Consider the following 16,836-nt stretch of genomic DNA (forward strand, 5'->3'; position numbering starts at 1 on the left):
ATTGTTCAGGAGGTTTTTACCAAGAAATTATCAGCAGAGGTCTTCTCCAAAACAAAAGGACCAGGTGATTAAAACCAGTAAAAAGACAGCTGGGTACCGCCAAGGTGCCCCTGAGCAAAGCACTGAACCCCCAAGTGCTCGGAGGACCTGTCCAAGGCAGCTCGCTCACTCTGACATCTCTCCTTTTAATGCATGTATAAGTCCTGTTGTGCATGTGCGCGTATTCTGGGCTTTTGCGTGTATGACAACAGAGAGAAAAAAATTCAATTTCCCCTCACAGATTATTAAAGTATATCTTCCTCCTCTTCAGACAGACCACTAGCCAAGCACCTGCTTATGTGTGCTCACCTTATTTCTGATCCAGACGTTCAGCAGGTTTATACCTTGAGCTGAATTATCCACAGAGGTGATTTAAATCAGTAACAAGACAAAATTAAGCAGTTTCACGTTAAAAAAAAGGCAGTGTTTTCCAACACTCTTGTTGTGGAGGGGCTGCTAACTACAGTGACCAACGTGAAAACGCAAATATCCTTATGTAGAGCCAGTGTTTGGTTTGTCCGTTCTGGGCTCCCGTGGAAACATTGTGTCGCAACAAGGTGATCTCTGTAGATGAGCACCTGCTTAAAGACATGGATGTACTCTGAGGTAATGAATACACAACAGTTCATATTTTGTGGTGATTTTACACTTAAGTCAACATACTTATTATATTCCATTTCTGCAGATAGATCCGTCCTCATCCCACACACTGGACCTTTAAACGGACATAGATTTTTTTATTTTTTTTTTTAGGAAGGCTTTTTTTTTAAGTAGCTAAAATATGTTTTGCTGTTGCCCCCGTCCACAGCAGTAAATGGCTTAACTTCGGTACCTGCTTCTCTAAACTAGGAGCGTGTCGACTGACATCTACTGTTGGTGTTACACTGATTATGGGGAAGTACCTTATACAATCCCACTTCAAAAAATCTGAACAGTCCCTTTAAAGGAAAATAGTGAAACCTAGATCTAAAAACACAAGTTTACTTTTGTAATAGTAATATATGCAGTTAAAAAAGAAATATTTTAATTAGCGTAGAGGCTCTTTAAAAACATCTTTCTTCCCTACATCTTGAACTGAAACCTGTCATCTGCGTATTCTTGGACGTGACACATTCTGAAATGAGGTGTACTTAAATCAATAACGTACACCTGCCTGATTTCCATCGATCACTCAAGTCTCCCTTTATCTTGGGACAGTTGGGAAAAGTGGAAGGTAAATATAATTTCTGACAGTGTGACAGGAATAAGGAATAGTCCCCGCTCGGAATTGAGTTCTTAGGCTAATCATGCATGATTACAGCCTTGGAAGCCAAAACACACTCCATGTGAAAGAGGTTGTTTTCAACTGCGTGCTGCAGCAGCACGGCTGGCTGACAGAGTTACCTATTCTCCCGAGGGCTCTCACTCTCCTTCTGCCTCTATTGGACTGGCCCGCAGCAGGTCTTGAAGCCCCCGGGGACTGTCCTGGGAGACCTGGACAACATTGGCAGCAGGCGGCTTAGCGGTGTCATTTCGCCGTGGTAAGCTACGGACAAAAGCATCTCTTGTTGTCGCAAGCTGTATGTGGTGCTGCTTTCCCAGCCCTGTGGAAAGGAAAGGACAGCCAATGACCAATGCCAAACAAACCTGCTCCAGCTCACCTGTGCAGTGAATGTGGAACCGAGTGACCCAGATCTGGATGGAAACCATTGCAAATATTTCCCAGCAAGGTCTGTGGAAGAAGCATTTAGCAGGGCCTCTCAGCGGGGAATTTAACTAACTGTAAATGACTCTGACTCCCTCCAGTCCATGTCATCTGTTCCTAAGAAGTAGTAAACAGTCGGTTCACCATCAAACCATCCAGCACATAGCTCAGTGCGACGCAAGGTGTGGATTGAAGTGCAATAAAACTTCAATGCCTGGACGATTGTGTGTTTACCTCGTCACTCGCTAAAGAATTTATTGCACAACAGCGCACGTAATGAGAATGACAGTGTGATTAGAAGCAGAGTTGTTGTGGATGGGCAGTGAATCTGTTTATTGCCTTGTCTGTGCAGCACTGCTGGCAAGGCGCACCTCTTTTGCCCAAACTACAGCTCAGTTTAGAAGCGTAAGCCATGCTGCAAATATTTGGCTTGGCCACAGAAATTGAATTATATTGGCACAGAAAGCCTAGAAATAAAAAAACAGCAACCTTGGGAACAATTATGCAAAGTGAAACGCGGTTAAACCAAGTGCTACTGGTTTTCCTTTCCATCCAAAAGGAGAAAAAAAAAGGAAAAATCTGCTTCAGCAAAGTTTATCTCCCTTAATAAATGTGTTAAAGCATTTATCCTTCCATGGAAGTTGCAGCTATAGCTCATTTTTGTTAGGTTGTTTGGCGTCTTACCCTTAAAAGTGAGCACATCTTCTTGGGAGTTCTTGCATGTGAACCCAGAGCTGTGGTGACTCGATGGACCATTTTAACCACAAATAAAAAACCCCATAAGAAAATATAATTTAATAAATGTTTCATGTCTTTCCTCAGAACATGTTGTGCTCTGACAACACAATAAATATAATTTGAGATAAACAGTAATTATGTCTGCCTCTTCAATGAGATGAGCTCAGGATGATTTATGCATTTGTTCAAGTATTCATTTCTCAACTTAAATTTACTGTAGAGCAATAACGACAGGCAGCAGTATGATGGAGGAATATTAAATTGGTGGCTAACACAGATCACAGTGTTATATAGTCACTCAGCAGGTAACAGAATTTCTTGTTACTGCTGTACATTACCACAGTGTTGGGTTTGGCAACTCTGACGTAGCTGTGTAATGTTTACACTGACAGTGTTTCGCTGATTAAAGCGTCACCACCTGTGACAGCCAGCTGGCAGACACATCTCTTCCTCTTTATTTGGAGAACCTCGGGACAGGATGCACAGACTGAGTTGGCAAAATAAACTGCAGTAAAAGCCAGGAGGATACACAGCCACACAAATGAAAAAGTGACTATAACACTACACTGATACTGTATGAGAGACATGCTATAAATGCACTGTTGAGTAGTTATAATACAGTATGTTACCGTGTGATGAAATAAAACCAAATACATTTGGATAAAGGCCTCTTGCCCACTGTCAGCTGGGATGGGCTCCAGCCTCCTGTGATTCTTGTTGTGGAAAATGAATGAATGTTATAGTGATGTAAGACATTAAAAAAATATCTAAATTATGGTCACTGTAAAATCTATGAATCCTAAAAGATCAATTCTACCAGTAAGTCCTTGCAGGAATATTTTAGCAGTATTAGTTAGTGCTTGTCACCCTGCTTTTTCAGGGTGCTGTATTACTGCTGTATTTACCAATTACACTGTCGTCTGTAAACAACTGTTTGAGCCCGCCAACGCTGGTGGTTATGCTGTCCCACAATATTTTTTCTCAATTTAATCTATCTGTGAATGAGAAGAAATGGAAATGGACAGTGTCTAGAGTTAGATATTTATAGAAAGCTTATAGCCTGCTTACCTGCTGGCATTGAACTTTTCAGCTAAGAAAATCCCCAAGAACCCCCAAGGCATTCACAAGAACCTTGAATTGAACATCACTTCCAGCCGCAATCTGCCTCGTCTCAAGGTCCGATTGCAGTGCAGTTTGCCCTGGACTCTTTGAGTGTCCACAGAAAGAAAGATGTTGTGTGCTTTTATGCCCCCTAAAGCTAATGTTGATTTGTGATACTGGAGTTTTTAGATCAAATTGAAATTGAATTGAAATTACTTTTTATACAGCTCTTTGAGGCATGCTTTGTGATTGGGCTGCAATGAGCTTTGACTTGACTAAACTGTAAAGCAGTTTGGGTTGCCATTGGGTATGAAATGCGCTATACAAATAAATGTGCCTTGCCTTGCCTTTTTTGTGTCTGATTGCAAGTGTAAATATTCCCTTTGCATCAAGAACACAGGCAGAACAATGGCAGACAAAAAAAGACAAGCGAAATTTTCAGACATTAAGCTACAGGTCCTGACCATAGACTGTATATAAAGATGGACAATGTGTCTCCACTAACTCCTACTGTACAAAAATGAAGCCAAAATATCGCAGATACGGCCGCTGCCATCTTGTGGTGGTGACGCCATTTGGAGCCAGTCTGTGCAGTAGTGATCTCTGCAGTATGGAGTTCCCGTCCATACATCCATCTGACAAATTGTTAGCAGCACCATTGATCGTGAGCACAACCACCAACCACCAACATTTCCAGGAACTTGTATTACCAGGAATTTATTTACCTGGGTAAAAGAATTCCTGGTAATCTGTGTGGTTTTGCATTTCCACCGCACCTCAAAGTTCCGGAAAATGTATTCAAATTAGCATGATGACGTAGATAATTCGGCCTATAGACATGACCTATATTGCAGCTAGCCACCAGGGGGCGATTGAGATGTTTTGGCTGTCCTCCTGAGGAGCTGTCATGTTGTCCGAATTTATATACAATCTGTGGTCCTGACCAATGAGGCACACCTGGCATCATGATGCCTTTGTCTGGCTGATCACTGAGAAGTCTGGATGTGACACCCCGTATAAATGCAGTACCTCCAACTCTCTAATTATGCTTATAATTTCACTGTAACTGCATTATAATTGTGAACTGGACTGTTTTTACAATGATGCTCGTTTGCATAGAAACGGGCCAGTTTGCATATTACTTCATTTAAATTCATGCAAATATCAGAGGAGCTCTGAGACGATATTTGTTGGCAGCACAGTCAGAGGTGCCTTTTACCCTTGCAGGTGCTTTGAGAATTACACGGTTTCTTCTGTCTTATTTGTGCAGGATTAGTGGCTGCAAAAGCCGTGCAATCCTTTTGTGAATTCGCCCATGAATGTTTAATTTGGATCACATGAATTCTTGAGCTCCACTTCCTACTAACCATAAAAAAATAGGGTTATTGGTTTTTATAATGGCCTCATCAGTGGAGCATTGACCGGGGTTCTCTCATTAGCCATTGAAGCCCCACCTGCAGAACACAGGAAACACAAACTCCATTGCTCTCATTGACACAAACACTAACGCGACTAGCCAGCTAGCTAGCTAACCATCATGCAAACCTTTAAGCCAGCTTTGTTTGCTCACAGCTGAGGCTCAAAAGAAAGGCAGGACCAGTGCAGGAAAGGGCCAGCTTTGACAATTTTCACACAAAGGGAGCACTGTTGGCTAACAGTGAGCGGCCTGTTTCTGGGAGGTTTGCACTGTTCCTGGGGCCCATTTCATGGAACAGTTAGCAAGGCCAAAGGCAACCCGTGGACTGGAGTGATAGTTAAGGCCTTCGGGGCCAAACCTGGGTCTGGCCCTCTGGCTCTCCCCTCTGTCCCCCACCCAGTTCAGAGGCTTTCACAAAGCCGAGTGGGGACGCTGGGTGCTGCAGGTGTCCTCTCATAAAGACCCACATCACATGGGCTGGTGGACTGACTGAGCTGGCATGTTTGGGTTATTTTTTTTCCTCCTCACAGGTGTTGGAAAAATCATGACAATAATGAAGTGCCATATGCTCAGTGTAAGACTAGTTTAATTATTTGGGTATTTTCATATTTTCACTGTATGTAAATAAGCAGTTGTCAGGCAGTCAGTTTAATGTTGTCGAAGGTTTGTGGTACCATTACATGTCAGTGATCTGTGTGTGGGTTTAATAAGAATGTGGTCGGCTTCAGTGGTCTTGAGTGTCAAGGAAGGTGTGGTTGACTTATTCAGATTGAAGCAAAACAGTCTGGACAATTATTAATGGAGAGATTAACATAAAAAAATAACCCAGACCTCAGCTTAAGCTGCTTGTACTATCCATCACTCTGACCTGGGCTTTGGCCAGATCATTAATTTCTTTCTACCTCCCATCCACTGTGTCAGTGTTTGAGAGGATACTTCCTCCAGCTGCAACTGCAATTGCAACAGCTATCAAAATGAACAGTCTCTGCCTTCGTTTGATTTAGCCCTAATGGGACGGAGAGCCCAGAAATACGGCTTGCGTGGTGAGAAGGGGAAAGAGGAAGAAAGCATGCGAGTAAAGACGAGAGAGAGAGAGAGATTAATATCCAGGCTTCTCTCCTCGTGACCACAGAGTGGGCATAAAGAGCCCGGCGCCTCATTGATGTCAACCCTAGCTGTGCCTGTCCTGTAGTTTTCAGTTTGGTTTGGACAGAACAGGCGGCCTGGCCTACAGGGGTTGGGAGGACAGGGCCCAGGGTTTCCCACATCACTCAAGGGCCTCTGATAGGCGGTCACACAGGCCGGTAATGACAGGGGGAGAGATTTAGTATTAAAGTCTCCTCTGCTGCCTCCTCTGCTCCTGTCTGACGTCAGGCTGTTAAATACGGGGATGAGAGCATGGCATGGCCTATGGGGAAGGGAGTTAGACCTGTCTTAAGCATACAGCTTTGTGTGAGAGAAGCCTGGCTGGGTTCCCTTGGAGTGTTGCTAAGGACACAAGCTGTACACAGCACGGGGGGGAATTTGAGATCACAGTCAATCATTAAAGGGATTTGCATCTGCCGTAAATATGAATTCAGTCAAGGTAAATGGTGATAAGACTGGAGGAGGAGGGACTTCCATATACTAACATAGTGAGTCATTCTAAGTGGTTTGTAATTCACTGGGTGGACTCTGGGTTAGAAATACAAAAATGTGAGCCAAGACTACCAGTAAAATTATTCTTTGCAGTCTTTAGTTGTTTGGAAGTCCTGGCTTGCCGTCTTTTCCGATTTTAAACCGCTATCCCACATACAATACTGAGGGGGTTTTCCCTGGTTATTTGTAGAGCGTTATAACATTTGAGTTCATGACTAATGAACTTGGAAAGCCAACTATATGGCTGCAGACTGGTTTATAAATGTCATATACTCTCAAGTAAAAGACTTCATTGTCTTTGCCAGTTCGCAACTCAACCGTACAACCAATACCCAAAGCAGCTCCGCAACATTAAAGCAGCCGATCGCTGCACCTGCATCCACAGATCATCACACCATTGTGGCATTTAAAGAAAAGGCCTCAGTCAAACACGCCCCCTGACCTTCCCCAGCTAACATAAACTAATTAGGCTGGCTCTGAAAGGAATGGCCCGCCATTGGATTAATCAGCCTCCACAGATCTGGACCGTGCAATTCTGCGCCGGCCAGCTCTCCCCACTAGAACCTCATTATCTCACGTTTTCAAAGGAGCGCCATGGCAAATAGCAGAAGGGGCTGAAGGGATGGAGAAATGGAGGAGGTGGTGGTGCAGGAAGGGGCTTCCCCAGTTCCTCTCTTCTCACATCGGACTCAGAAAGGAAATGTCAAGCGTGAAGCTCAGAGAGTGGTCAGTACCGCTCAGTCCAGCAGGCAGCACAGAGGGGGCCTTTGTCCACCATCACTTAGCGCCAATTACAGCCCGTCAAAATAGTTTTTCTGCTGTGGGGCGACGTGTTAATGGGCCCGGAGTTGGGTGTGAGGAGCGACCTTGTCCACACACACCAACCAGGGGTCAGGGGTTAATAGGGCCCCTCTGATGTGGCGGATGAGATTTCGGCAACCTTTAGCTGGCGAGGGAATGCCAGGACAAAGCCTGTAGAATGTGATACAATTAGGCGGACAGCTAGCCATACTGAATGGAGTTGGTCCATAGAAGTGGGCTGGCTGCATTAGCTAGGAGCAGATGGGCAGCCGGACGCTGGCCAAACAGGTGCCGCAGAAGGTCAAAACCCCTCCCAAACGCGAAAGAGGACCCAGGTGAGGACATAAACACCAGCCAAATTTGGGGCTTTATTTGGAGTGAGCAGCAATTAAAAATCCTGTTGAACAAATGACTCTTCTGGACACAAAGAAGGTCCCTGTGTACTTGTGAAAAGGTCAGAGACCGTCCAGTCTTCTGTAGCATTTCCCATCCCAGTCCTGAGCCCATGGAGCTGAAGCTTGGCTTCAACAGAGGACTGGGCCAGCAAGCCTGCAGACCGCCCTCAGCCAAACTTGGAAGCTGTCTACTCTCCCATATGAGAAAGTGAACTTGGCACGATTGCCGTCTGACCTATACTGTGTTTCCTGAGTTTAAGTAATCAGTGATTATCTGATGTAAGATGAAAAAAGTCCTGGCAAAATTAAATGTTCATAACATTGAATTGTGCTACGTGTGCCTGGTCTGGGCATGTGAGCACAAAGCCAGGCCTCCGTTTACACCATAAGTGTGGGAACAGAACCAATGCCAAACTATCCATGGGCCCTTCGAAGGCCCACAACTCTCTGCCAGGGAGAGCTGGAGAATTTTTGAAAAAATACCCTACACCACACTGAGCAAATCCAACCACATGCAAGCCTGTGGGAACTAGTGGATGACATCTATCCGCATATAAATACTCTCAAAATACTTTCTGGACTTACTGGTGTACAGATCGTTCCCCCCCACCCAATCCTCTTGGAAATGGTAGTGGTGATCTGGCCCCCAGCTTCATCTACTTAATGTTGAAATAAAGGAGGTGATTGAACTCAGCCTCCAAATTGGATTTGTTTAATCTGCATCAAGTTTGAACATCCTGTGTAAACACAAGCGTGTGCAGATGCCGGAAACGCCACGGCTGGAAGCGTAAATGCCCGTGGTTGGCTTTGGCAGAGAATCAGAAGAGCAGAAAGGGGAATGAGGCCTGAACAGAGGCTTGAGATCTTCCATTGTTATGAGAGGGTCAAAGGCTACTTCTTCAGTGTACAAATGAGCACCTGGAAATGGTGTAGATTGATTATAGGGGACAGGGGTTGAAAGAATTTCTATAAATTTGATAGTTTACAGATAAGCAACACCCCTCAAAGCATAGATCCTCTTGAATTAGATTTTTTATTATCAATACATAAAATATGTCAGAGTTAAAAAATCTTGTTAGACCCACAACTTCTGGGAACAGACTCTGTAACCTCTCCTCATAACCTTTAAACCAAATTCTACTTTGGCAAACGACGTGGAAGCAAAATTAAATAAACACAAACATCATTAAGAGTTCATGTGTTCCAGTTAAACAACCCTTTGGTTAGACTCTCATTTCCTTAATGGCTTTGCAGTCGTATTTCACCCCCGTGTTAAGTCACAAATCATTGGCAACCAACATGGTTTCTTTTGCCTTGTTTTTCCTCAGAGATAAGTGAGAATATGACTTTGCCTTGATAGGATTTATTCGCCTTACAGCAAAGGCTGCACCCCTTCAGGCCCAACTCATTAGGGAGTGTGTTTTGGGGAAGGAGGGGAGGAGGAGTGAAGGTCACTAGAGGTTAATTCCAATCGCAGTGCCTCCTTGAAGCAGCATGACAGCATGTCTCCTCTGCTCACAGATTGGATGAGTTCTTGGTGATCAGACGGGCCTGATTACAACGTGTGGAAGATTGAGTCTCTTGCTCTCACACACACACACATTTTCCTCCTCCTCCTCCTGCTGCATATATAAATGTATTGTGTTTATTATTTAGGGGATTTGCACTGTGTGTGCACATTTGTGTAAGTTAAGTTTATAGTAATGGTGGCAACTGCTGAAGGATTTGCGGTATTATGCCTGCCACAACAGAGGCAATTCCAATAAACCGAATTCTAAACCTAATTTGGATGTTTTGACAGTTTCAGTGTTTTATGTGATTTATTATGTCCGATGTCTGGCCCCGCTGAGATGTGATTGTGCTGCCCTTGTTCTTGCTGTTGTCTTTTATTGTTTTCATCAGCACTAGCTGCCTCTGTATGACTTATCAAAGCGTGACACCTTGATCTTGAAGGGGGCAAAGAGAGCAAAGGGGAAGGATAAAAGAAAATCGGAAGAGACGCGGGAGACAAAGGAGTGACCACAGAGGGGTGAAGACATAACAGCAAAGAAACAAATAAAGTGTGTGAAAAAGAGAGAAAGAACGTGAGACAGAATGAAAAATAAGAATGAAAGGAAGAAAAAAAGAAAACAAAGACAGGCGAGAAAGAGTAAGATGTGGGCCATTCATAAGCAGACTTCTCCAAGGGATCTCGGGCCAGCACACCTGCTACTATTCACTTCAGAGGAAATAGACACTCTGTGGAAGAGAGGCTCTTGGCCTCGGGACAAAACCGCTGCAGCGCCAAATTAGAAACAGGAAGGACTGTGGGTAAGGCTCAGATTAAAAACGCACTCCCCACATGGACTCAATATACTGCAGCCCTGATCCCGCTCTGGAAACCCAAAACCCAACAGCACTATTTTATGTCCCAGTCAACAGAACGCCCGCTGTTTGCACAGTGACAGTACAGAGATTCAGTCCAATGTCAACCCCCTGAATGTTGGTAAACTCTGGCCCTCTAAATGCTGCCCATTCTAATGAGGAAAATAAGTTTCTAAGTATACTTTATCAATTTCCGCAGTCACAACTGTGGATACTTAATAATAGCCCATCACGACTGCATTTTCCCCCAAGACTGCTTCACCCTAAACACACGACGTATACTTCATATGAGTCCGGTCATGAGGAAATTATGTGGATGTCAAAGAAAACCAGAGTGGGCCTGAGCCTTCCTTTTCTCTCACACTGGCCTCTTTCTGGTCTATACCATCTATCAGCACCAGAGCCAGATGAATGTGACACACACGCACACAGCAAAAGGGAGAACACAGCGCTGAGTTTCCCACAGACGACCATTAGAGCAGCTAATGTTGTCAACAGGCAGCTAGCAAGAACTAATGATCCATAGCGCACTCTATAAAGGAGTGAAACTAGCAAGAGGTCTGTGAATGTACCAGAAAAGGAAATGAATATTGATATATGCCTGCTGCCTTCCTCTTGCAACCCTTGACCTCTAACGGGTTTCTCCTCTGCTGACGGGAGCTGTAAGGCATTTCCTGCCTGCTCACGTACATACAATCTGAGGGAGAAAAGAGCACAAAAAAAGGGTTGGTTTAGTAAAAAAAAAAAAACATCACCTCTAACGGCCCAGGATGAGGGAAAAAAGTATGCACTCATTCTCATACAATATTTCCATTTACTCATGGGCCTGTCCAAGTAGTGTGTTCCCCTCAATCTATCATTTTCACTGCGGTCACCGATGGTAGAAAGGCCTACTGTAATTATTCCTACAGATATTGAGGACATCTAGAGGTTGTTTCTCCTCACTGGAAAACAGAACTACTCCGTTCTCATAAAGGTCAAGTTTTCATTAGCTCAGTAAGGCTGCACAGAAGGATTTTGATGCGTAATTGAATGCACAGACACAAGGAGGCAACAAATGGACATATTTTTATCTTGGAGAAGAAGGAAGCAAAAAAGGAAAAAAAAAAAAATCACAATAATCCGGCTTCGGGACTGAATCCATGTTCCATTCACCGCCGTCTTCTTCCTCCCGTCTGTTTGATGTGTCTTTCTACTCTGCGAAGCCTTTCCCTCACAGAAGAGGTCATCACTGAAGCTATGAAGGGCCGCATTCACCGCAGGTCCGCTGACTGATGTTCGGGCCAGGCACGCTGATGGATGTACACACATAAACACATGCATACTCGCATTATGCCAGACGGGGAGTGTGCTCGGTAGTGCGACTCCAAGAGGAAAACCTGCCATGACATCACCCAGGGGAGTGCAGGTGCAGGGCCGGGACAGGAAGTGAGTCACAGGAAGCTTGGTGAGGCAGACTTTGCCATGCCACTGACAGGCTGTGGGAGAGCGGGGTGAAGGAGTGTGAGTTACACCTCGTAGCTGAGCTGGCTGGGGCCCTCAGGTTGTGGACCTGCTCTTTACATAAACAGGCTTCTCTCATCTCTCTATGTAATCAGGATGATGAAGCCCCCTTTCAAAGTTACTGACGGGTACGGAGAATTATTTTTCCTTTGAACCACTGTACAAGTAGTGTTACAGAAAAGACACATTTTTTCAGCTCCATTTTAACATTTGCATGATTTCAATCTCAGAGACTAGAGGTCGTATATATGCAGGTGGAAAATAGATGTTTGCAAGCATGTCATCTGAACAGTTTCCAACCTGCATTCCTCCAGCACAGAGATGTGTGACAGATGTACTGTTCGGACGGAGGGACGGATGGATGGATGGATGAGATGGTGTGTGTGTCCTTGACAATGTCAGTCCAGTGGTTTATACAAAGCTTATTACGCTAATGAGAAAAGTGTGGGGAGTGGATTTGTCCCATACCACCCAGGGAAAAAGAGCCTGTTTCCCCTGGTGCACTGCATCTGGAAGCAGCCTCCTGGTAATCTGCTCTAAGTACAAAAGGTTCAGCACCAGCTTGTTCTCATAGACCACCAAGTGAGGCCCCGAACTTCCATAACAGGTCTCCTTTCATAGCCGGGGATCAACTGATGCTTGGTGGACTGGGTTCCAGGCCTGGAGCTCCTCAAGGTGCCTCATCGACACCATACAAATCGTGACAGTGATATTAGTGTTAGCATTCTGCAATCCTAAACCGTGGAGACGTGTACTGTGGTCATAAAGAAGTCAAAGCTCCCTTATCTTTCTTATCTCTGTTGCGACTGGCAGACAGGAGGAGATATGAGGCTTTGTGGTGTCACCCAGGCAGAGTTGCAGATGGGTTGTTGCCATCTACTGGCTAAGGATAAATAAAATGTCATTTAAGCTCATTGAATCATAACTTCATCTAGCCGACAACAGTTAACATATAGTGACTGCATAGACATTTTTATCCTTATGTGAGGTTGCAAAAATTATGTCAAGACAAATATTGAGTAAAATTAATACTGTTCATATGCTAAGACTCAGACAGAAGTAGTCCCCCTCAGTCATCACTTATGACCCACTAGAAATGTGTGATGCTGTGTTTTTCTGCAGAGACTCTGCCCTCTGCCTGTATTTTCTTTTTTTCTGTGTTTGGGACGTTTAGGGGCGTGTACACCAAGAGCGCTCAGGTGAGGTCGGGCTTTATATAAAGGTTGCAACCAGGTGTCAGACTGTAAGCAGCATGCATCCAAGAGACACATCATAGAAATAATGTAAATATAATGATGCAAAGAGTGCATGAGAGTGAATATGGGGTTGGTTTTTACTTTTACTTTGGCAGGTGAGCGTGTTTACAAATGGTAACAGACAATCCTGCATAGTATAAGTGTTGTTAAATAACAACAGAATTCCTCTTTGTACAGGCAAAAACTGTTGACACAGCTTCGCTAAAATCATGAATCACTTAAAATGCATTTCTCCACTTACAAATCTCCCTCAGGTACGTCCAATTCTGCCAGTCTTAATCTCAAACACCAGGTAACCAGGGTAACAGCTGTGCACGTCAGCTATTTTTTAAACGAGGCTGGTCAAAGTCTTGCCTGGAGCTCCACATTTTTAATTATAATACAGGTAGAAAAGTGGCCGTGATGAGCAACATGATGTGGTAGAGATTGTTCGGGTTCAACAATACATTTCCTTTGAGGAAAACTCCCCTCAGGATTCCCAAATTGTCGGTGCGTCATGACAGAGATAGCTGTGTGATTAAAGGGGTGAAAGCAGTGTAATAAGCCATGCATGTCACAACCTATAGTGCAGCCACCTGGTCCTCCAAGAGTGGCACAGGTGCGCCAACGGAGCCTGGCCACGAAATTACTAAGTCTGTTTGGTGAGCTTCTGATGCACCTGGCCGTGGCGCTGGGTTCACGATAGTACAATCTGCGATATCCTATTGTGGACACAGAGAAGTGACTGGTGGTTATGAGAACCCGAAATATGCTAGCTGGAGTACTCTGACAGAAACGAGGATGAACACGGAAAAATGAATAACCTGATTTTTCTGTGCTTATGTAAATTCCATATCCCGAATATGATCATAAGCCTCATAAAGGTGTTGTTCACTCTGTATTTAATCGCACGCATTGGCAGTACTGACAACTGCTTCTTCTGAGGACATATAAAACATGATGCATCATTAATAACATGTTGAATAATGCACCACAAACTAAGTGGTAATCAGCCGAACTTGTCTGTATGTGAGTTGGCCGTCCTGGTGTTGTCCAGAGCAACAAAAACACCCACCATTCCTTATTCAACATTAAGACAAATACAGCCTGTTTGTTCCTGCTTTGCATCAGGATTGGAGGGTCAGTGCCTTCATTATCTTTAACTATGGGAGGGGAAATAAAACCTGATGAGCCCCATAGATGGCGCCAGTGTGTATATAGATATTAATTTGATATGTGGATATGACAGAGAGAGACTGTGTCCTGTTTTATAATGAAGCTGTTTGGCATTATTCTTTGTGTATTATGAGCTTTCGTCTCCTGTCAGTCCTCAGACAAAACAGATGAGTTTTGAGCTTTCTTTTCACTGCCAGCTCCGAATCAGCCACATCGCTGATTTGGAGCAGTATGCGTGGTAATGCTCGAGATTTACTGTGCTTGAGATTGACATTTATTTAACAGGCATGCTGGGGGATGTCATGTAGCTCCCTCTGATTGATCTCTTCACTTCCTGCTACAAAGATGGAGGCCGCTCCCGTAACCACACAGCCCCTTTCAAGCTCGGGGTGTAGGAGACGCCCTTCGGCAAGGTTCCAGGATCAGTCGGGTTCACCCTTCCCCCCAAACCTAACTGTAACCATCAGAGGAGTAAACACGACACTGACCTTAGATCAGTGTCTAGAGGCAAATCCATCCTCGAGCCTGTTTTAGAAGCCCATATGTGGTCCATATGGAACTCCTTCCTGTATCCTCTGTGGAAAGTGCAAGGTACACATCCTGGAGCCCATTCCTATTTGATCACAGAATAACAGTTGAAAATAAACGGAGAAGGAAAATGTTTTATCTTATTGATAATTTACCCAAATCCTCCAGTGTTTTCTCTCACTGTGTTTTATATTATTTACTGTAATTAGAGCAGTGACATAGAGCAGGATAGGTATTGCACACTGTGTCCAGATATTATTCGAAGTACTTGGGCGAGAGATGAACAGCTCTGATGTTACGAGGTCGTTTCTCCTGCTGCTGCCCCCCACCGTCCATCGATAAAAAGTGTCTGGCTTAAGGTCTCGTCCATCCTCTAAGGTTTCATTGCCTTGTTCTCGAGAGTATCATAATGGCAGACAGGCTTTTAACTCTGTCCTATAGCTTAACGGCAAGACTATTCTGCTGCATGTATAAGGCTGTATAATGGTCTCGTCCATTGAGTCCCAGCCAGAGGTAATGATTTCAGCATGTCACTCCAGGCCAACAGCACTGTGATTGCATGGATGATTAGCTCTTACAGTAATGGTAGTAGCAGAACATATTTCAGGAGCACGTTAGTTTTTTTGGTAATGTTGCTCCCATTTCCTACACGCCTTTTGCACTGTAGTCGTACAAACACATCCAAGTAGTGGAGACCGTTGCTTGTAGGTGCAGACATGCACGTGGAAGAATGGAAGGCTACGATTGTATATGTGTAAAAGTACAATTGTCCGTGCAGTCATTCTGGAAAAGTAATTTCCATATTTGCTCTGCTCCTGAATCTGTGGACGCCCGTCTGTTTGATGTGTTCAGAGCTGCAGCACAGATGCCACAGTCTTAGCTATGCTGGACGTCATCTCACTGGCTGTTCTCAGAATACAGAAAAAAACACCATGTGCACCACCTCTAAAATTAGTGCGCGCTGCACATGAAGGAGAAGAGATCCGAAGTTAGAAAAGACTGAAGCGGCCACTGTCTCTTCACTTCTCTACATTTTCGTGTCTCACCTTGGCGCCGAGCCAGTCGAGATCTCCCATAGTGACTGAGCCCTCTGTCTCATCAAAGATACACGGCACGCCACATACTTTCCAATTCTGGGCCAGCCAAAAATCTGGAAATCTGATTTTATAACCCTTATGATTTGGGTTGTTTGGAGCTGCAGATAGTTTTGGTGTGGTTTGCCGCGCACCAAACAAAAATGAACGAGCCCTGCCACGCTAGTAGATCCCGGCTTCCAGTGTTATGCTCATCAGTCGTGCGGCTGCTCTGTTGTGTGTTTGTGCATAAACAAAGACAGCAAAGGACACCTTTAACAGATTTACCAGATGTGCATGGAGAAGGAAGGGGGAAAATCTGTTTTCGGAGAGTGACTTTGCAGAGGTCTGTGTAGCAGGTGAAGAGGATCTTGCCAAGAACACATATCTCACAGTTGTGCTTTTGTAACTAAATCATGGAATACACAGTCACACACAGATGAAATTTTTAGCTCATCAATTCGTTCATGCCTGAAAATAGTTTAAGATTCCATGTTGTGAAAAAGCTGGATGAAAAGAACAGATTCTGAACATGTTCTCAGTCCCAACCAGGCTGACCACACGTGAAGTCACTAGTACGCGATGACGCGATGAGCCTGGAAGTTAGTCGGTAATGGCGGAGATAATAGGCCCTTATTACTTTGACCCCTGACCCCTGCTCTTAGTGAGAAGTTTAGGAGTGGTCCCTGAGGAGCTGTCCGATACTAACGTGGCTCTAAAATAAGAAGCCCCAGAAGTCGGAGGAACAGTCGCCAACTCACAACTGGAGCCCAATTCAGCTGGGATGGAGCGCGAGAAGGGAGTTTCAGGAGTGCTACCCATGTGTCACCCACCCTGGGAGCAGTATTTCCACCCAACCCAATGAAAGGTTTATGGACTTGAACTATAAAGGCCAACCACTAAATCTAACACTTTTTTAAACACAAAAAAATTCCAGAAACCTTTTTTTTAATGCTATGGTTTTTAGTGTTCATTTTTATCAAATGTTCATTAAGTGTGCCGGCGAAGTGACTTCCTCCTGAAGTCCATTAAAATAGTGCTGCTACTGGCAGAGGTATGTGCAGCCCATGTGCGGGGTTGTGGTATGGTGGGGTCCAAAGAGGAGAAATGGACACCAGATGGGACCAAGGGGGGTGGAGATGCA

Source organism: Epinephelus moara, chromosome 12 (genome assembly GCF_006386435.1).
Source record: "Epinephelus moara isolate mb chromosome 12, YSFRI_EMoa_1.0, whole genome shotgun sequence".
NCBI lineage: Eukaryota > Metazoa > Chordata > Actinopteri > Perciformes > Serranidae > Epinephelus > Epinephelus moara.